Below are 15,345 nucleotides of genomic sequence, written 5' to 3' on the forward strand. Positions count from 1 at the left end.
TTCAGCAGGTCAGGGCAGAATGAAGAAGAAAGACCGAATGAGCGAGTGTGAGAGACGAGTGTGTGTGTGTGTGTGTGTGTGTGTGTGTGCGTGTGTGTGTGTGTGTGTGTGTAGGAAGTCCAGAAGAATTGGGTTAGTGAGAGAAGTGTGTTTCTGCTGGTGATTGCATGTCAACGTAAGGCTGCTCTGCTGCCTGACTTAAGACATATACTTGAACAAAAGTCATGTGCTGGACAAAGTAAGAGGACACACGAGAACCAGAACTGTTGATATCGTGTTTCTATGATAATATGGGAACAGTCAAAAGCCTTAGCACTCTGCTGTAACCACAAGTAATCCAACAATCATGCTTCGAAAGTTATCCTTAAATTAAAATGAGCAGAATTTAATTAAACCAATGTACATATTGTAAAAGTGGTTGAAAGATATACGTTTTCCTGATACATCTTCCCAGAATATGAATCCAATTAAAAAAGGTCTGAGGGTGCAAGGGGAACTGTGAGTTATGAGTCTGAGATAAACAGCTTTATCCTGCTCACTGACCCAGTTGTAGCAACGTGAAGAACAAACATCCTCAACGTTTACCTGAGGCTTGTCTGGACTCGCAGGAGAGAGGGACAGGGTGAAAGGAAGAAGACCGGCAGTAGGTGCTTTACTCTTATATACAAACAGCCTTTTTCTTTGTCTGGCTGCTTGTGATTAAGACACTGATTGAGGGATAGACATTTTCCACTTGGATGCTCTAAATTAGTCTGTGCAATGTATAGCTGAGGTACTAGGAAGGTCACAAAAGTCAGGTGTCGCAGTAGAACAATTTACTTTTTCTCATATTTTGAGTGTTGAAAGGACAGCAGAGGCTGATGGGAATGTCAAAAATCGAGTATTTCACAAAGTAAACATTTGGAACTGGTGACGGTTTTAGATGAAAAGTGAGCAAAGAGATGATGCCAGTAGTGTGGCTACAGGATATTCTCTTGCAACTGAATTGGTTTATACATGAGCAAGTACATGAACAGTTCCCCTAACTGCACTCACAAATGTATCTCAGGCTGATCACAACTATTAAACTACAGCATTTGTCAGTCAATAAAATAACAATAATCTGTCCAAAAGTGGGATATATTGTCTACTAACAATTCTTTCTTTATTCATTAAAAAAACACTACTGACATGCTACTTAGGTAAACCTGTGTTAGGGGAAACTCAATAGTGCCGACTCGCCAAGGCTCTTGAAATATGTACTATTTAGAGTTATAAACTATATAATGATATGCTTTACTCAGTTAAAAGACATTTGATGTGTATTGTGTACATGGCTTACCTGTAGGATGACAATGTAGCATGCTCTGCATCTATTCATGCGTTCAGGGCACTTGAATACCTCAGAGAAACAAATAAATCTGTGGACAAAAAGAAAACATTAATCCTTCCTTGTTTCTTTTTTCAGGATACATTAGGATCACAATTATGAACAAATCCTCCTCCAGGTTTCTAGTATTGGTGTATATGGACTACCTTGAAAAGAAAAAACTTATTGGAAACAAGCAAACATAAAATGTTCCGGCTACAGAGACTGCTTTGCAAAACAAGTGATGGAAGAAAAACACAGGAGAAGGATGGACAAGACGAGGAGCCCCACACAGAGCTTGGTGCCTGCAAAACCCAGACAAACAGCCTTAATAACTGATGTTAACATGTCAGCCTCCTTCTTTCAGAGAATTAAGAATTAAGGTGTTCTGTGGACTGGGTGGGACAACCTGTTGCTTTATACAACATTATTGTTGTGCCTGGGGTGAAGCATGCTGAAAGGATTGAAAGGATTGTACCCTGGACAGAAAGTCAGAGCCATGGAAGTTTGATGAATATTTAATCTGAGCCAGGTGGAACATACTAAGAGAACTGGAAGAGACCCTCAAAATGATAGAAATACATGCGATCCAAGTCTACAGTTTCGACTTCAGCAACTGGCATGGGAAAAGTCAACATCATTGCATAAACTCTTTTAGTCCCAGGACAATGTGTGGAAACACTAGATGAGGAGCAATTTCCAACCCTGACCTCTAATGCTGCAGCTCAAGCTGCAAGATGCTCAGCAGGCTCCTGTTCCACACCATGCCTGAAGGAGTCGCAGGGGAAAAGGATCGGCGACAAATTAAAGTGGGAAAAACCAGAGGGAAATCCTCCACCCACTAAAACCTCCTTCAAAGCTAAGGCTAGAAAAACCGTCCATGGTGATAAATCCAGATCTATCCCCTGAGTGTCATAAGGCAACACTACCAGTCAGGTTTGCAGCTGTTCAATGTCCACCATTTCCCCAGAACTCAGTTTACAGCAGTACTTGGGAAATACTGTAAAAGAACTGTAAAAATCCTTGAATTCTAGGTATCTATTCCAACTTTCAAAAAGGGGCACAGAAAAATTTTGTCTGAGCTGAAAATTCATGATCAATACACGGTCCTTTGAATACAGAAGTGACCTTCTTTGGGGCCAACTACTGTCTTTAAACCTGATTGATTGCACTTACCCACTGAGACTCTCAGACACTTGGGCACAATATAGAACAGATTATATAATACAGATGAGGCCCTTATTTTGACTTTCATCTCGCAGAACTGCCAACAGAGTTACAGACTTGTTAAGGTTCCCAAAGACAAAATCAAATTTTTAATGATCAGAAAAGTCCCTTTGTATCAATTACCTTTTCCTGTTCAAACGTCCAGGTTTGATAGATGGATTGGGGACTGGCCGCAAATCATATAGGACACTCTGAAGGGCTTAAATTATCAGCCTACTTTTCTTACACAGAAATCTTAGCTTTTCTAATATAATTGAAACCAACAAATAGTCAGTTATGCCCACAATGATATCTTTACTTTTATTAGGGATTTTTGCAAAAAAAAATCCGGCACATACCAGTGTCAAATTGGAATTACTTGAATGTTTGTCTTTTAGACAGCATGTCAACATACTAACTTACAAACATACATCTTGGATTTGATTGTATCATATAGTCAAAATATTCACATTTTGTCCCAAAGTACCAAGAACATGTCAAAAACAATTACACTACCCCCTGAATTACGTGGTTATGTCTATGTGGCCGTTCAATTGGTCAGAGAGAGAAACCAAACTTCAGACTTAATACATTGGGACTCAAACCAAGCAGCGAGAAAGCTTAAGGTGACTTTTTACTTTAATTTCAAAGGTCTTGTGCAGGCAGGGGTCTCGCAAAAACAGCACCTTTATCATTTATAGAACATTTCAAAAGTCACTTAATGATGAGGATTACACATAATGACTGAACAAAATCCAGTCACACATACTAGAGGCTGTAGGGGATGATTTGACAGATGAGAAGATAAGAAGGTTTGACAGGAGGGGATAAGACTGAGAAACTATATCCCCTGCCTTTGACGCCAATCCAGGACAGAACAGGTAGCCTAACGAAAAGGTTCTGATATGACCTTGAGTGTGTCAGAAGTCCCTGCCGAACAAGAGGCCATTCAAAGCCAACATATGGTCCACATCACCAATTACCAAGGTGTGCGACGATAGGGAGAAGATGAAGAGAGTGGTAGCCACAGAGGGAGTTTAAATACGGACAGATGAGGAGAGGGGGACTTTTAACCAATTGAGAGTAACAACCTCAAGTCAAAGGAACATTTTTTAAGCTAACACAATGGTTCAATGTTGCTCTACAGTTTCTGTCTCACAAATAAATTTCTCAAATCAAAAAAAAAAACTATTATTACTTAGAATTAGTGTAGCAGCTTTGAAACAACTGCTCAAATACTCACAGTTTTCACATGTTGGCATAAGAGTGTAAGCATATGATGCAATTTTTTGTTTTCAAATATTACTTTCTGTCCCATGTGGTCAAACAAATGTAAAGAAATCGATATCTCACAGGGTCATAAATCAAGTTCGACGTCACTGACGCAGATATTAAGATATAAAAATAAGATGATGGTCCCCACAAACAGACATCTTCGTCGGTGTCTTTCCATGTGTGTGTCCGCTTTTCACAGGGAGATATTTGTTTTCTTTATTTTTTAACCTTACACATGTTACAATCAACTCCCCCACTTGTTTGTGGTGAATCCAGAGGGATCTCCTGTTGAATTCTCATGACTTTCTATAGACTTTATACTTGGAGGACAGGCAGAGAAAGTCTGCAGATAATCTGGAGCCTCCCGCTTGGACTTTTGCGTTGACATAAAAGAGAAAATATATCGGATCTAAGTTCAGTGCTTGTCTATAAGCAGCTTAAAATGTAGGTAGATAGGACAACAAACAAAAAATTGAAAAAGGAAGAGGGCCCTAAAATTTGTTATCAAGGTTCTTGATAATGTAGAAGTGCTACAAAGGATTATTTTCTTAATTGTTGTCTACAAAAATGGGAATATAGTGTGTTGCAGTGGAAAGGGCTCCATGCTGATTTCATACCACACTGACCCTAATTCTTTGGCATGCAATGATCTTGCAGACAATTCTAATCAACCCCAGGTCTAGGCCCAGGCCAAACAAGCGAGCACCAATTAATCCAATGGCTAGAGTCCCAGTCTGTTCTCATTTCCAAAGGAGTCAGTCAAATTCTGGAGTCAAGTCGAGAAATCTGCCTCCCAATGCCAAACTCCCTTCATATAGTGTGATTGCTAAGGTTTAGCAATCACACTATACACGGCTAACTCAAGTCGCAGGTTTCACAAGGGGAGGGTGAAGCTCAAAGAAACTACTCCCCAAATTCCTATCTTTCCACAATTCTGTAAAATGTTCCCTTTGAGCCTGTGAAGACACAAACAATCTGTTGATTCAGTGGTAGAATCCTTTTCCTTAAGCCGCTATTTGCTTTAGCTGCGATGACACAAGAGGAGGAATTTGAGCAATGCCTGTGTAACATAGACTCATTTCCTATGAGTGAGAGCCATTTCCAGACAGAAAAGACATCACTGAAGTCTGGTTTATTCCTGGGCCTCTGGCTCCAGGTTAGCAAGTGTCCAGACATGTTACTCACTGATGTCTCTGTCATGGGGCACTCTGTTATATGAATTCTCTCACAAATACATCTGGGCTAACAATGCATTCATTCTATTATTCATAACCAGTAGCAAACATGTAGTTCCCTGATGCACACAAAGACAGAAACACTCTGAATCAGTCATAAAAGATTTGTTTTCCCAGTGACCTCATTAGATTCAACAAGGATAAAAGGCATTCACTCATCACTTCTTTTTTTAACTGAATGATAAGTGAAACCCAACCATTATCTATAAAGACGATAAATGTACCTGACTGGCTCTGGAGGAAGACGCTAACTATCTTTCAGCACACTCAAATCCCTCTTATTATATTTAGTTGCACCTCAAAGAAACAGCTAATTACCTATAGGAATCCAAAAGGCTAACCATCTTCCGACTGTACAAATGAAAAGCTCATCAGATTGTAAGGGATCAAAGTAGCCTCATAAGTGCACCACTTTCAAGTAGACAATGAAAATGTGAAAAGCAGAGAAGCAGGCTTCTCTGACAAAAATCCTCTCCAACTCAAGCAGCCTTGAGAAAACTTTGCTTGTTCAATAGGGGATAAATGCCAAGGATTTCAGTGCTTTGCCATTAACCTTAATTCTCCCTTTGGATTTCCATCATATTTTCCACTGGCATGTCAATGACATGTCATGAATTTACATGCTAGTAGAATGCCACGTGTAGTTTAAAAATGCACTGAAGGATGCCCTTTTTCTCAAGTGCTCACAAATGTCAAGGAAAAGAGAAATGGAACGGACTGTGCACACAGATTAGCAATCTTTGCGCTTCAAGAAGACCGGCCAAGAAGTATGTACCCTGCTCCTCTCTCCACTTGTTTCTTTTTTCCGCTCTGCGATTTCATGCCAGATATGTAAAGTACACAGGAGCTTATACAGGTTAAGTCAGAATTTAAAAGCAAAAAAATAAATAAATTCAACCGGTATCAGATGACATGGGGATATCAACATGAGAAATCTCCAGTGATGAAAGCAGTGGGGAGAGTGAGTCAGAAGAAGCAACAGCAAGACGAAAATAGGCTATGTTAACGTGGACTAAACAAATTAAATAATCATTGGATGAAGGAGTTGGGGTTAAAAGGGATGAATGACCTTAAAAAGTAAAGTCAGCCCTCAGAGTTAATCCAATTACAGACTACATAAACTGCCGGACTGAACCTACCTTCAAAATACAGTTATAATATAACAACGATAATAACATCATATTTTAACTAAAATAACGCAGATGAAAAAATACCTACAACTGCAGGGAAGGGTGTATCCACCCTGTCACCTCTTTCCTCTGTGCATGAATAACCCTCAATACATTTTACGATTTTAAGAGAGCTGGTAGAAACAGCTTTTCAGAGATCATAAAATAAATAGTTCTTTAAAAACTAGCCACTGGCTTGAGGCCTTAGCCAGAAGGAAATGAATAATCTGATATTATTAATAAATTAATTATTAACATTAACATATCAACAAGTATTTCTTAAGTAAACAATACATTAACTTAACTTCAATACATTTTCAAATGGCAGTACTTTACCAAAAGTCACACAGAATTTGCAGAGTTCAGAAGAGTGTTCTGACAGCTGAAGAGAACCAGTTAAGAAGATTTCTTCTGTTTATATTTCAGTTTTTTTGTGTGTGAAATGACAAATGGGCATCATAGCAGGCCAGAGCACACAAGCCCGGCAACCCTGCAGCTGTTCCTGTGTGCCTTACTATCGTCACTGTTTGTGTTCCCAGGAGAGGTGGACAAAGCGCTTCCAGGTCGCCTGCTAACCTGCCTTCTCATTACCAAAGGTCAGCCTGGTGGAACACAATGCTGACCTCTCATGCCAAAGGTTACTTGGAGAAGAGGAGGTTGGGGAAGAGGAGGGGGAGATTAAGAGGAAAGAGAGGCGTGGAGAAGATGATCTAGAGTTAAATCCAAGAACAATTCTCCTACCTCACCCCTCACATTAATTTAACCTCATCATCCATCTTGGACCTGGTTGTTCCTGGATTCTCACTCTGTGTGACTTTCTGGAGGTCAATCCGAGCAAACAATCAGATCTTGATTCTGCAAATGAGGCCTCTTTAGGGCTCTAATGTGAGGATTCCCCTCTATCACTTCGTCCTGGTTCTAGGTTAAGTGTTTGGCATTTGGCACAGGCTGAGATGAATGCCTATAGATGTCATTGCTTGCTCTTAGATCACAGCAAGCTCATTAGCTCTGGCCTGCTGTTGCATTCACTCAAAACAGACCAAAGACGTGATCGGGTGGAAATTCAAAGAGGGCCAGAGGAAGGAGGAAGGAGAGGGGATAAAGATATGTTTCCTTGGATAAGGCAGAGCCTTAAAATTACTTCCTCTGTGTGGCGTGGAAAATAAAACAGAGGGGCACCATGCACAATGGTGCGAACCCAAGTGCTATTCAAAAAGACACAACATAATCCATCGTTATGGTTACGTACATTAGACATGAGGATGACAGGGCGGTGACTGTTGGGGGTTACAACATCTGGATCTCATAGTGCATGCCTCTGGAGTTTCTGACAGTCGTCCTCTCACATGAGCAACCCCCCCCCTCGGTACATCGAAGCTGCTCCCTCCCCCTCTTGTTTGCGTCATCCTCCATCCTCTAACCTTTACTCCTCACCTTCAGGGCCATGTGAAAACTCCCAATTATCAGAAACACGAGAACCGCTAACGACTGAGCATGAAGTCGGAATATGCTATACACAGGAGCCCTCACAAAGGGCCATGTTGAAATGTGATTGAATGCGTCAGCAGGTTGTAAAAGCCTGCATCCCCTTTAGATCAATGTAATTATGAATGCTTTACACTGAGGACTTTCCGGACTGGGTAGTGACAGGAGGAGGAGGAGGGTGCTGCCAGCATTATGCTCCACCAACAGAGACCCCTTTTAACCCAAGAAGTGGAGAACAAGCAAGGTCTTCCAGCTGCCTTCCATAAGCATCTATAGCAGACAAGGGCAAAGTAAGACGGGACAAAAGAAAAGAGGTTTGTAACACCTGCAGCAGGGTGCCAGCAAATATTCCTAGTTCCTCTGGCCTCTTGGTGATACACTATAAATCCGTGTGATTAGCTACAGTAGCAGGCCTAAGTGCCACTTAAATGAAACCCCAAGGGGAAGTTGTTGTGACCTCCGAGCTTCGGAAATGTAATTTAGGCCCAAGTGATTTTTTACAAAAACAAAGCTAGGTCTGTTTTTCTTATTAGAGAGGATGGAAGAAAGAAGGGTGTGATGGACGTGAGCGTGACAGCAGTTTTGCAATAATAAGCCATTATTTGAGAGATTCCAGGGAATTAGGAAAAATAACTCCTGGTTATTAAAGCTATTTAGTAAACCTCAACTAATTAGCCACTATACTTTATTATTCTAGGTAAGACACATGCACTCAAAAAAGACAAATGTATATAGAGGAGCTAAGCCAATGCTTTCATGTAGATGATGTGCAAACTGCATTTGTAGCGTCTGTTATTGCTCTGAAATGCACCGATCCATTTATCATGTTTTCAAAGCATCTCCCACTGGACTGCATCTCCAAAAAAAGTGGCAGCAAAGATGGGAAAGGGGGTTTTACGTTTTAAATCAGACTCAAAGCACGTCACTGAAAAATTCACCCATCCATGACATGCTAGGGTAATCACAACATTAACCTGAAGCACAGTGAGTCACCAAATGAGAAGGGGATTGAACCCAGGCACGAAAACTCCAGAAATCACAATTAACGTCACCAAAATGAAGCAGCAGGCCTGACAAAAGGGCGGCGTCAACAGAGGTCTATAAACCTGCTGTGCTTACGGTAACAGAAGGGATGGCACAGCTCAGGTCAAAGCTGCCAAAGTATTGTTGACAGCTGACAGAGAGCAGACCCAAGTGCGCACTGGAACTTGCAAGAGTGCAACCAGTATTTCAACATATACACTCCTGATCAAAATCTTAAGACCAGTTAAAAAATTGCATGAATTTGCATTTTGCACTGTTGAATCTTAGGAAGGTTCCAAGTAGAGTTTCAAAATGCAAAAAGAAGAAATGGGAACAAGAGACCAAAAGTTGTGAGCAGGCAATTTATTGAAAACAACAATTTAACTGAAGTAGGCTGTTCATCAGCTGATCAAAAGTTTAAGACCGCAGCTCAAAAAAAAACAAAAAAACTCCTAAATCAGAAATTAAAGTGTCAAAAACTGACTCAGTAATGAGTAGCTCCACCATTATTGTTGATCACTTCAAAAAATTCGTTTTGGCATGCTTGATGCAAGTGTTTCCAAAAGGCTAGTGCGAATGTTGCGGTGAAGTGGTGAAGATGGCTTCACGAAGGGCATCCACTGTCTGGAACTGAAGTCCATTTTTGTAAACTTCCCTTGCCATCCATCCCCAAATGTTCTCAATTGGATTAAGATCAGGGGAACACGCAGGATGGTCCAAAAGAGTGATGTTATTCTCCTGGAAAAAAGTTTTGGTCAGACGGGCATTGTGAATTGGAGCGTTGTCCTGCTGAAAAACCCAGTCGTTACCACACAGACGAGGGCCCTCAGTCATGAGGTATGCCTGCTGCAACATCTCCACATAGCCAGCTGCTGTTTGACTCCCCTGCACAACCTGGAGCTCCATTGTTCCATTGAAGGAAAAAGCACCCCAGATCATGATGGCGCCCCCTCCACTGTGCCGCGTAGAAAACATCTCAGGTGGCATCTCCTTGTCATGCCAGTAACGTTGGAAGCCATCAGGACCATCAAGGTTACATTTTTTCTCGTCAGAGAATAAAACTTTCTTCCACCTTTGACTGTCCAATGTTTGGTGCTCCCTTGCAAAGTCTAAACGGGCAATTTTGTGGCGTTGAAGGAGACGTGGGCTTTGAAGACGTTTCTTGTTTTTGAAGCCCTTCCTTCGCAAATGCCGTCTGATGGTTATGGGCTGCAGTCAGCACCAGTAATGGGCTTAATTTGGGACGAGGATCGTCCCGTGTCTTGACGGACAGCAATTCAGATCCTCCGGCTCAGTGCCGGTGAGATTTTTTTGGGTCTACCACTTGATTTTTTTGTTCCATAACCCTGAGGATCTTTTAAGAAATGCAAAATGACTGTCTTACTGCGTCCAACCTCAGCAGCGATGGCACGTTGTGAGAGGCCTTGTTTATGCAGTTCAACAATCCTACCACGTTCAAAGACGGTGAGCTTTTTTGCCTTTGCCATCAAGAGATCTTCACAGTGTGACAGGAAATGACATGGAATCCAAATTTTTGCACAGATTTTGGCTTTTAAAGGCTGTGGTCTTAAACTTTTGATCAGCTGATGAACAGCCTATTTGAGTTAAATTGTTGTTTTCAATAAATTGCCTGCTCACAACTTTTGGACTCTTGTTCCCATTTCTTCTTTTTGCATTTTGAAACTCTACTTAGAACCTTCCTAAGATTCAACAGTGCAAAATGCAAATTCATGCAATTTTTTAACTGGTCTTAAGATTTTGATCAGGAGTGTAATCTGGCAGTATGACTACACTACTACTTTAAGACCACTCCAGTCAATTTGTTTTTGTTATCGATTTTTCTCTGATAACATATAAACCACGTGACAAGATATATAGCAGCACATTTCTCTAACCTTTTCATTTTGTATTTTCCGACTCAATCCACAATATAATAATATTATAATAATGGTAGTTATAATGAAAATAAGTGTACAGACCTTTTCTTTTTGTGCATATGTAACTTCAATAGTACATTTTTTGCACAGATATTAAAGCCACTGTTGTGTTAAGTCAGTCAGTCGGTCAGACCACTTTGGGCCACTTTGTCTGCTATGATAATCTTACAGTGTGTTCCTTGTATATATTGTATCGCATGCTACATATAACAATGATATAATGGTATGAATTATACATTTAAATGTACATTATACAGTAACGGATTGGTAAAAATACTAAATACCTGGCTTTAAAATTGCTTAACTGTTGACTTGGTTTGTTAATATAAAGTACCGGTTTGTTAGTATAAATCACGGAATATTCACTTACATTAGGTGATAGTTAAGTTCTCGAATTTATCCTCATTGTAATTTCACTTTAATCTACTTGGCATACATTTTGTATTAATATCTTGTACATAAAAAAGTAGGAATGGGACAATACAGTAATTTCCTGATTCTATACTACCATGATACTTCGGTACCGATTCAGCATGTATTGCGATTTTAAAAAGTTTTAAATATGTTAGAAGGTACAAAAAATCTAGAAAGATGTCAAAAAGTCACTCATTTTAAAAACAAAATTTGTGAAGATGTCCCCAGAACCGTGTGACAGATATGCTGAGGAACACTGGCATATCACAAATCTACAACAAGTTTGGCAAAACTGTAGGTAAACACTTACCAATTGATGTTTTTAAATGTCTTTCTCTGCCCCCCTACATGCAGTTTTTCTCACTGAAGCTCTACTATGCAAGTATGCTTTTATGTTTGGCACTCATTGTTTAACAGGGAGGACACAGCTTTTAATGCACACATCCAAAGCGATTAATGCAATGCATGATCTGTAATTTGTTTTTTAAAGCTTTATCTAACAGTGTAGCTTTTTCCTTTCTTTATTATGTATAATTGATTCGATTCTATGTGAGGAAAAAAAATGGGCAGGCCAGAGGGATCAGTCTGACATCATCGAACCTCAACCCTTCATCTCAAACACACATCATTGGTAGACCAGAGTGTGCACACACACACACACACACACACACACACACACACACACACACACACACACACACACACACACACACACACACACACACACACACACACACACACACACACACACACACACACACACACACACACACACACACACACACACACACACACACACACACACACACACACACACACACACACACACACACACACACACACACACACACACACACCTCTTGAGCTGGCCTTCACAGCTGAGGACATTGTGTAAGAGGGCTCAAGTCTGTGCTGGTAGCCAGAGATGATGTAGAGTCCTACAGGGTGACGTGAGACTTGGAGATCCTCGCCAAGAGTTGTGTGCGTTCATCTGCACATGTATGGGCTGTGATGCTTTTGGGGAGAGAGTTATCTGGCTTGAAGCCCCATGTCCTTATCGGCCTTGCTGTCTAAAGAAGACAGGAAACAACTAAATGGCCCAAGTTCCAAAGCCACTATAAAGAGGAATTGTTTTAATCAAGTTGATGCAATACATTTCAAATTAGTACGCAACTACGAATCATTGAACACCAGTCTCATATAAGTGATTCTTGTTAAACTTTTATTTTAAAAGTATCGTTACAGTAAGGGTGTGTTAAGTTACTCTCTATAACCAAATGACAGCTCGTCTTGTATCAAGTATTGATGAGCAGAGCATTTCCCATTAAAGACCACTAAACCAGTAACTGACAAAGGTATAATAGTCAAACAGCAACACATAATAAATATAATAATTTCTGCAGCGTCTATAACATACTTTTGCCAAGACTTCAATCCAAACACTGACCATATATCTTAAGCAAAGCTTCCTGGCATTCAAACAGGTCTAGTTTAAAAATGAACTTTAATAATAATAACTTCAGTTATATTCAAAGCAGAACTTTGAAGTCTCCAAGATAATGTGGCACTTCTAAGGTTATCACCTCTGCCAAGGAGCTCATGTTACACTCCGGTGTATGTTTGTTTGTCAGCAGGTTTACACAAAAACTACTGAAAACATTTGCAGGACACTTTATAGAAGGATTGGACATGGGCCCAGAAAGAACCCATCACATTTTGGCATGGATCCAGGATTTATCTTATCACTTTCGCATTTTGAGATAGTGCAGGATTCTTTTTACATTTCCATAATTTTCTCAGGGAATGCAACAACCTTGATGGAAAAACTTGAATGCATAATAAAAATCTGCATTTATTGAATTTCCATGACATATTTGTTGAAGAATTTAAGGGTACAGTTGAGCCTTGCCGTATCATTCTGTTGTTTTGTCTTATTTTTTGTCTGAAGGTGAATTCAGTTGGGTTTAGACTATTAGTTAAAGAAATGGACATTTCATCAATGATCAAGATCATCATTAGTTACAGATCTACTACAAAAAGGTGATGCTCAGTTGTGTACTTGGAGGTCAATCCTGTGTTAGAAAACTGCTCTGTATATCTTGCCTCTACAGAATCATGCAGCATGAACCACAGAGACCATATAGAGGGGATTGAGGAGTTGCCAAGATCCTGAGTGAGCGCATTTAGGAAATATACCCTGAAGCCAGCCCTGAGCAGCTCTGCCAGAACCCTCAGCTCACCACAGACGCGAGCCTGAGACTGGCCAGGGTCAAAGTCAGCCACTCAGAGCACTGCTCTGCTCATAGAGCTGCTGTGTCAACCAGGAATCCAAAACAAAAAAAGCATTAGAGGAACGCTACTAAAACAGAGTGCTTTGAAGTGCTGTGTCCCTTATGGGTTCCTATCCAATCTACACCACCCTTCTGCTACAAAGGACTGTGCAAGTGTGTGTACCATATACGATTGTCTGCATGCAGGTGTGTCCATATAACTTTCTCAAAGAGGCATGCAGGAGAGTGAGAATGCTCTTTATCAACTACAATCCAAATAACACAAGGGAAAGTTGTTGGCTGAGAAAGTAAAATATCTGGTTCCTCCGTAGGAGGCTAAAAATGCAAAAGTTTAACAACTTTTAACATAATTAATGATTTACGCAATTACATTTTTGCAAAAGTAATGCCTGCCGCTCTCTAAAGGGGAAAGGAGAGCACTCAGCGCAGAGCAAGATAACATGAAGATAAGAAAGTCGACGAGAACGACAGAGGAAGAGAGAGATATACAGGATAGAGATAAGAAGGGGAAAATCAGATAGAGAGGGATGGAGTGACAAAGAAAGGAGGCAGTCATGTTGAAATGCTTGCATGTTTGGCAGCAGCTCCACATTCTGCCTTTGTGTCCAGTTTGCGATTGGGCTCAAGCTTCACCAAGAACTTCAACAAGGGAAACAAAAGAGATGGACGAGACCCCCCTGCCTCTCCATCACGCCATCTGTACATAACCATCCACCTCTGTACAGTGACCCAAACAACAAGCTCCCCAGGGTCAGCGGCTTGGGCCTGGGCCAAGATTTATCCGTCCCTGCCTTCCATCGCAGGCCTGACCCTCCCTGGTTTGTGTCAGTCTAATGAACAGACTCCTAACTGCAGTCCAGCAAGGGAGCAGATGGATCTCTGCGACGATTTACAGCACAGCACAAAGAGTGAGAATATGGAGGGAGGAGGGCAGTTAAGTTGCAAAGGGGAGTCAGAAAAAGCACTCTCAAAATGTTCTGACCAGGGAACCCAAAATATGCCTCACATTTGCACATTTTTCCAATTTATCTCTTATTGAATTAAGGCCTCAGACTGCTGGACGCCTTTAAGGAGAATATACCAGCGGAGGAAGAGAAAGACAAAGTGAGAGAGAGCTACGCATGTCTGTGCTATTCCTCCTGAAACAGCTTCATCGTGAGAATGATAGGTAATATATGATGATGATGATAGTGCTGGTGGTGGGAACACGGCCTACTCTGATGATTCAGTCGAACTGAGACCCCAATTTAAGTGTTTCCCCTAGGTTTACCGGTTATAAATTGTCATAAAGTCCAAAGCCTTTACTGTGGAAGTAGTGCCATGGACAACTCAAGCAAACCCAGTTTGTGGCAAACCACTTGTTGAATGTACCAATGTTCTGGCTGTGGTGAAAGAAGCCAGAGGAGGAAAAGAGTTTGTTCTGTAGGGGTTAGGGTAAGCCAGTTTTCCATCTGTGATCACTATGGTCCAGTTTTCCATCCAAGCTGCCTCTCGGCTCTGTCACAGGGGCACACTCTCAGGTATTATAGGTTTCTACAGCATTCAAGAATCGCCAATTTCAACTTAGGGTCTCAGAGCAAAGCCTTCAGTCATATAATGCAGGCATTGTGTGAGTTGACAGAGTAATGACAAGAGCTTCGTAGAATAGAGACTTTCAAAAGAGTTAAAATGTCAAGTTCACAGTTCATTGTGCCAATTGCCCTTAAAATCAAGAAAGGCACAGAGGAGAGGCTGATCTTTTAAATTCCTTATTTTCTAACGTTGATTTCCTTCAGTATTTGGGAATATACTGTAAAGAAGTAGCACATTCACTCAATTAAATATTTTGTTTAACTGCCACAGTCACGTCTGTAATTATTATATGGTTTAGGGCGATTTGGTGTGAATTATTGACAGAATTTGAAATTCTCTCCATCAGCATTGAGAAGGTCGATGGTGCAGGGCAGCTGTGTTCTGTGCCAC

General features: G+C 40.8%; 1 protein-coding gene across 1 annotated transcript in view; it reads right to left on the bottom strand.

Moving 5' to 3' along the window:
- The window catches only part of disp1 (dispatched homolog 1 (Drosophila)), an 88,599-nt gene that overhangs the window by 57,505 nt on the left and 15,749 nt on the right, over positions 1–15,345 (bottom strand). Inside the window, exon 3 of the mRNA XM_062411717.1 lies at positions 1,322–1,400. The gene's annotated coding sequence lies outside the window, so the exon portion shown is untranslated. The remainder of the gene's footprint in view (positions 1–1,321; positions 1,401–15,345) is intronic.

Source organism: Platichthys flesus, chromosome 18 (genome assembly GCF_949316205.1).
Source record: "Platichthys flesus chromosome 18, fPlaFle2.1, whole genome shotgun sequence".
In the NCBI taxonomy this organism is placed as follows: Eukaryota; Metazoa; Chordata; class Actinopteri; order Pleuronectiformes; family Pleuronectidae; genus Platichthys; species Platichthys flesus.